This window comes from Enhydra lutris, unplaced genomic scaffold (assembly GCF_002288905.1).
Source record: "Enhydra lutris kenyoni isolate GAN:26980312 unplaced genomic scaffold, ASM228890v2 scaffoldscaffold41, whole genome shotgun sequence".
Taxonomy (NCBI): Eukaryota; Metazoa; Chordata; class Mammalia; order Carnivora; family Mustelidae; genus Enhydra; species Enhydra lutris.
In genome coordinates, this window is record NW_019154125.1 from 6,220,976 (window position 1) to 6,228,053 (window position 7,078).

The 7,078-nt window shown below is 41.8% G+C and overlaps 1 pseudogene; it reads right to left on the bottom strand.

The window, feature by feature from the left end:
* Positions 1–924: 924 nt before the first annotated feature.
* Positions 925–6,390, bottom strand: LOC111155392 (annotated as a pseudogene).
* Positions 6,391–7,078: the final 688 nt, after the last annotated feature.

The window sequence follows — 7,078 nt, forward strand, 5'->3', positions numbered from 1 at the left end:
GGAGTTATTTAAGTGGAGTTGTAATCTTTCCCTGTGTAATTTTGGAGTAAAGGGAAGTGAGAGCAGTAGAGAAATGTATGGAGATCAAGAGCAGGGTTTTCTTTCAATCTAAAGAAGTTTTCTAGGTAATGGAGTATTATAATAAAGAATAGTCATCTTTCCTATTTTGTTCCCAGTATCAAAGGGGTAGAAAGATGGCAAAAGAAAGAAGACACATATGAAATAAGAGATACACAAATAAAATGTTTGGAGAGTTTTGAATAAAACTAAGTTGTATTTCTTTTGAAAAAGCTGGTTAGGAAAAATTGTAGAGTTAAAAGCAGACTTGTGTTAATACGGATTATCTGTGTGTTTATGTATGTGTGTGTGTGTGTGTGTGTGTGTGTGTGTGTATTTAAATCTTTAAAGAACTCAGTGAATTTGTCTTTTAAGTTCCAGAAATACTGACATGACTATTTTGCTAGGACTACATTTTAAATATCCACTTATACTTTGTATATCTAAGAGTTATATCTTAATTTTCACTATCACATATGAATGAAGGCTTTATATCTTATTTTCTTTATCTAGCATTGTATCATACTCTTAAATTTGAGATAGTCTGTCTTGAGAGTAGTAATGGAAAAGATAAAAGAATGTTGTCTATGTCTTGATTGTTTAGAAAGTATTTCCATAGTCAGTGATGGTTCAATAGGTAAACTAAGGCCTATAAACCTGAACTCCTTTATGGGTAATACTGTTCAGCAAGAACATAGTACATGATTGGCCAAATGTGGATTTGTTTAAATAAACTCAATTTAAAAAGTCTGAAGCTCTCCTCTTTTCTTTGTTATTATTTAGGCAGTATGTTATATTAATGATAGAAGTGTATTTTCAACTGCTTTTAAAGAAATTAGGTAGCGACTAATGAATTTACTGTCCTACTCAAAACCGTCTACGCCTAAGGTAAGAACCTTTGCCAGTAGGTTTAAGTTGAGAATCTTTGTCAAGGGAGAGATGTTGCTCTGAATCATGAATGGTATTACGAAGAACTGTGATCTCCTTGTTTTTTTTTCTTCTTGAAGATGTTGAAGCTTCCTTCTGTAGATGCTCTGTGGCAAAACAGTAGAATCTGGGTATGAGTTTGATTTAGTTTGAAGTCTTGCTAGGTTGGCATCAAACTCTAACTGTAATTTGATAATTTCACTTTGTTTCTCCTTTTCTTGAGTTCTTAACTTTGCATTTAACTCTGAAATTTCTACCTCATTTTTCTCTATCAGGTCTTTATGCTTTTCTTCATTTGACTCAATTTTTTCCCGCATATCCTGACGAAGTTTCCTTATTTCTATCTTATGTCCCTCCTCTTTGATTTTCATTTCACTCATAAGTTTGGCAATAGTATTCTTATATTCCTGTTCATGAGATTTTAAATTTTCTTTCATAAGATCAACATTTCTTCTTAGTTGTTCATTTTCACTTTCAAATCATGTTGAGATTTAATGGTCTGTTGTAGCCCTTTTATCATATTATGAAGAGCAGCACATTCTTCTTTAATTGAGATCTCCTTTGTTTGCATTACTTTTAGAACAAATAGTTCTTTCCAACTGTATATCCAGTATATTATTCTTTCCACTGGTTTCTATCATCTTCTCTGCTCACAGGTCCCCGCAGTTTCCCACACCTCCTCCTCCTCCAGGTGCAGGTCTGCCCCACAGGGCTGTCCCCTCTCTGTATTCTCCCCACTTTAAAGATGCAGAAAAGTTGAGTAGCTTGCCTGAAGTCAGACAGCTGGGGGGACAGAGCTGGGAATCAGGCCTAGAATCCTGACTCTGCTCAAAGCCATGTGGCTAAGTGTTCTCAATCCCTCACTGAGCTGACTTAGTTATTTCTATGGATGTGATCATTAATGCACTTTTGATCAGATTGTTTCAACAGTTACACATTTAAATATTTTGCGCTTTCATCCATTTATATTTCAGGTGAGCCTGTGGCTACCGAAGTGTCATCTGTGCTTAGTTTGCTAGAGAAAGACAAGCAGGCCTGTCACCTTTGAAGAGAAACACCCCTGAAATTTGCATCTCTGTTCTCTTTTAAGCAGACATGGACATGGGCAGCAGCACATGGGAAAGTCCACTCCCCTTTCTTTCTTTTCGTTCTTTTTCTTCTTTCAGGCCTGTGGCTTTAGGGGACCCCGAGAACAGAAGACCAGCTGGCCGTTTGGGGTGCCTCGGGCTGGTGTCCTTCCCAGCACAGGTGCTGATGTCCTTAGCCAGTATCAGCCGAAGGCTGCCAAGTCACTCAGTTCTCAGAAGACAGAGAAGGGAGGAGGCAACAAGAATGCATGACAGGAATTTGGGGATTCAGTAGCATAAAGCTGAGAGAAAAGGGGTGGCACCTTCCAGACGGTTTCCCCCCTTTCTTCCTCAGTCTGTACATTCGGCAGAGAAGTGGCACGTGCTTCATGACAAGAGTAAAGGCCGCTGCCCCTCGCATTGACCTTGGCCTCCTTAGGCCTCGTTCTACAGTGTAGCTCTGCCACCGAGTGGGGAAAGGGCGCGGTCAGGCTCAAACCATTCCCTGTCAGTGCTTGTTCACCGGGCCTGCATCCGGAGGGTTAAGAAATTAGAAATGAAATTATTCTGAACGGGATCACTTGCGACTCATTAATCCATGTGATTTCTGATGCTCATTATCACTGAGAATTGAGTTGCCTAAGTCTGTTTAACTTTTTTTTTTTTTTTTTAATATTGTATTTATTTATTTGACAGAGAGACACAGCGAGAGAGGGAACACAAGCAGGGGGAGTGAGAGAGGGAGAAGCAGGCCTCCCACCAAGCCGGGAGCCCGATGCGGGGCTCGATCCCAGAATCCTGGGATCATGACCCGAGCCAAAGGCAGACGCTTAACGACTGAGCCATCCAGGTGCCCCAAGTCTGTTTAACTTTTGTGATTAAAGATCAGCATTAGGATTTGAGGTTCTGGGGACAGAGAGGATGAAAGGATTGTGCTCAGCTGTCTTCCGCCCCCACCGCTCTGCGCCCAGTGCTCTTTGTCCTTGGCCAAAAGTGCTTCTCTATATCCTGTAAAACCCTGACGGGGGGCAGACAGCCCAACATGGAGCACAGGCCAGCACTGGGCGACCCGATCCACAAGTCCTCCTGCCATTAGTGGGTAACAGGCACAGCCACAATCAGTATCTTGATCCTGAGGCGCCTAGAGGGGCAGGTCTAACTGAAGACTGACCTCATTAGCCAGGGGCTGTCTTTATATTTTATTATAGTTCTACAGTGTTCTATAACTAAGTTCTTACCATATGATATTTTTCAAATCCAAATATTTAAACATCTTATCAATGTGTAAAACTATTTTAAATCTAATAGCAAACACCTACTCGTGTACCTTTGTACTAGTACTTCTCACTGAACAGGTGGCCGCCCTCTCTTCCTGGGATCCCGCACACAACCAGATTCTGGTGCTCCATCTTCTTTCTTTAACCCCTCAGCTTGGGGTGGGGATGGCTTCCAAAGGTCGCCACCCCAGATGCCTCACCTTGCTGATTCCTTTCGCTGAGCCCACACTTCTTACTAGTCTTTTCCAAAAGTCCAAGTGAATGTGCCTTTCCTTTCCTCCTTGGATGGGGTCTGCCTCAGACATCCATCATGATCTGGCCCCTTACCGACACCTCCAGTTTCCTTTGTGGCCTTCCCCCCCCTTCACACCGCAAACTACTCCTGTCCCCCACACACTCTGACCCTCGAGGATGCTGTTCTTTCTGTGGGGAAAACTCTGTGAAGACTTCCTTGGGCTCCTTCCACATGGGCCGCATCTCTTACAACCTTGACCACATTGTATTGGAATTGCTGCTTGGCCCCTTCCCGAAATGGAGGTTCCTGGAGGTCAGAGCTCATGTCGTTCATCTGACCTCTTGATGCTTTGCACTGTACCGTACATATGCAAGAACATGATGAAGGAAGAGCTAAAGACAAATCGAAAATGTTTCATTTCCTCTATGGATTCTTTTTCCAGATCAGCCGTCTGGCTTTTTCCAAATTTAATCAATTCAAAATTGAAGTTACATTTATTTCAATCTTGTCAATATTGACGTAGATAAAATGATACCCTTTAATTAACATTTACACAATAGCGAGCTTCTACTATGCTGGATACACCAGATATGCTCTCAAAACGTGAGTAAATTAATATTTCTAATTCAAGTGTTTACAATTTAAGGTAATCTGATTTCTTTATTAGTGGTGAAGCTTTTTCTTTTCTTTCTTTCTTTTTTTTAAGATTTTATTTATTTGACAGAGAGAGAGACAGCGAGAGAGGGAACACAAGCAGGGGGAGTGGGAGAGGGAGAAGCAGGCTTCCTTCTGAGCAGGAAGCCCGATGTGGGGCTCGATCCCAAGACCTTGGGATCATGACCTGAGCCAAAGGCAGCCGCTTAAATGACTGAGCCACCCAGGTGCCCCAAGCTTTTTCTTCTGCATAAACGTAACTTTCTAGGTTATTTATTTGGGAAATGCTGCTTTCTTTGTATTAGATTTGCCTTAAGAAAAGGAATTCTGTGTTGTACTCTACTACATAAGTAGATTTAACTGAGAAGTATCATTTTTGCTATTTTTTTGCCTGTAAATGAAAAAATAACAAGAACAATTTAACAGTTCTGTTCTTTTCAAGACAACACCACCGTCTGTGTGTTTTCGGCAGTGAGAGCAGGGGGCGGACCAGCTTCTCCCCTGTCCCTTCCCCGTGCTTCTCTAGCTCTAGCAGAGACATTTTCTGTAATTGGTTTTCCACATTTGCCAAGAGTCTGTTTCCTCTTAACATTCAACATGTTTAACAGAAGTCTTGTAATAGTTCCAAAAATAATAAAGTGGGTCCCAAGCATAAAAATGATCCATACACAACACATTGTTTTTTTGTCATGGCTTTGGTTTGTTAAGTTCTTTTTAATAATTTTTTAGTGTCAGATCATGTGGTAGAAATGAAAAGGTTTTCTTCACAGTAATAAAACCCACTATAGATCTAGAATTAATGACTTGTGCATAGGGCAAGAGTTACCTGCCCAGGCCATCCCAGGACAGTGTGGCCCCTCAGTGTCCAGCTCTTCATGCTGTGTTGGAAGTGGTACATTCTGGTTAAATTTAACGTTGTATCCTCAGAAAGAACAAAAGCGTGTTCGAGGTACATGCTTTTGATATAGTGGGAAGGCTATTTTTAATCTGATGAAATTTATTTCTCACGTTGTGAAATGTTAATATAAAAAAGCAACACGAGCTTATATTTTATCCACCCCTGCAATTACTTCTAGGAGGTGGTTAAAGTGTCCCAAAGTAACTTTCTCTGTTTCAATAATTAGATATTGGACAATTGAAAAAATGTAGATTTCCTTTAAAATTGTTACTTAATTTACTGGTGTTGTAGTCAATATGATGATTACCACCACTGTCATTATGAATGACATACCTTTAAGCGTTGAGGGCATCTGGACTTTGGAAGAGGTTTAAAATCCCAGAGAGAAATCAGAGGCACTGGCAAGCAGGTAGCCGGGGAGTTGACAACACAATCCTTATGGTTCTGTGAAGGCATTTTAACCTTTTCTTCATTCGTGAGTCAGAATCCGAAAAAAAAAAAGAAAAGCAGTGGTACCTGAATATTTATAACAGCAATGTCCACAATAGCCAAACTATGGAGAGAGCCCAGATGTCCACTGACAGATGGATGGATAAAGAAGATGTGATATATATACACAATGGAATACTACTCAGCTATCAAAAAACAAGATCCGCCATTTATAATGGCGTGGAGGGAACTAGAGGGTATTATTCAAAGCAAAATAAATCAGAGAAAGACAATTATCTTCTGATCTCACTCACTCATGTTTTTGTTAAAAAACAAAATGGAGGAGCATAGGAGAAGAGAGGAAAAAAGAAAACAAGACAAAATCAGAGAAGGAGACAAACCATGAGACTCTTAACCACTGGCTATTATATAAGATTGATGAATCACTGACCTCTACCTCCAAAACCAGTAATATATTATATGTTAGTTAATTGAATTTAAATTAAAAAAATTTAAAAAACCCAAAAGATAAGCCCAGCGCAGTAAAAATAACCCTGGCGAGGGGATGTTGCCCCCTGCGTCACTGTTAGACTGAGCATCCCAAAGCCGATGGGATCTATCCCCTGACTCATACTCGTGTTTGGGAAACACGTTCTGTCCTTTCCCCAAATCCACTTCCTTCTTCTGAAGGAGACTGTTCTTTCCCACAGGACCTGGACAGACCTCGAACAAAAGGTCTTGCTGTTTCACGTCCGTCTGGGGTCCAGCAGCATCCATAGGACCAACGACTGCTTTGGAACTGAAGAAGCCCAGGTTGAACCTGATCTTTGGAATCTGAATCAGCATCTTAACAAGGTCTTCGGAGGACCCAGGGCAATCCCCATGTGAGAAGCCTGGCTTAGAGCACCCCCAAATGAAGATAAACAGAGACTGCCACCCCTGGGGGGGTGGGAACCCTCTTATATATCATATATTTTATCCCCTGGTGTATTATACACCATTGCATATTTTAGCCTATGTTTCTAGGGAAGGGAAAGACTCGGGGAGGTGGGGGGATAAACAAAGAGTACTTTCCTCACCAAGCCTGATCAATACATGTAGTTCAAATTCAATGACCACCTTCATGGTAAACAAAAGGAAACACTGCAATGGGTACAGGTGTCATTCCACGGAGAAGGGTTACATTTCGAATCTGTGTTGGTTTCCTAGGGTTACTGTGACAAAGTGCCACAGGCTGGCTGACTTCAGTGACAGAGCATTGCCTGGGTCTGGAGGCTGGAAATCTGACCCTCATGCTCCCTCTGAGTCTCTGGGGACAGCCCTTCCTCTCCTAGCTCTGAGGCTCCTGGCCACCCTTGGCCTGCAGCCGCCCCACTCAGCCCTATGCCTGCCTCGGTACATGGTGCTCCGCTGCCTTGCTCCTTACTGGGGCTCTCTTCCCCCTCTGTGGAAACCGGTGATCATGGATTAAGCCCCAGCTCCAGTATCACCGGCAATGATGTGCTTTCCAAGTAATGCCATATTCCGCCAGACC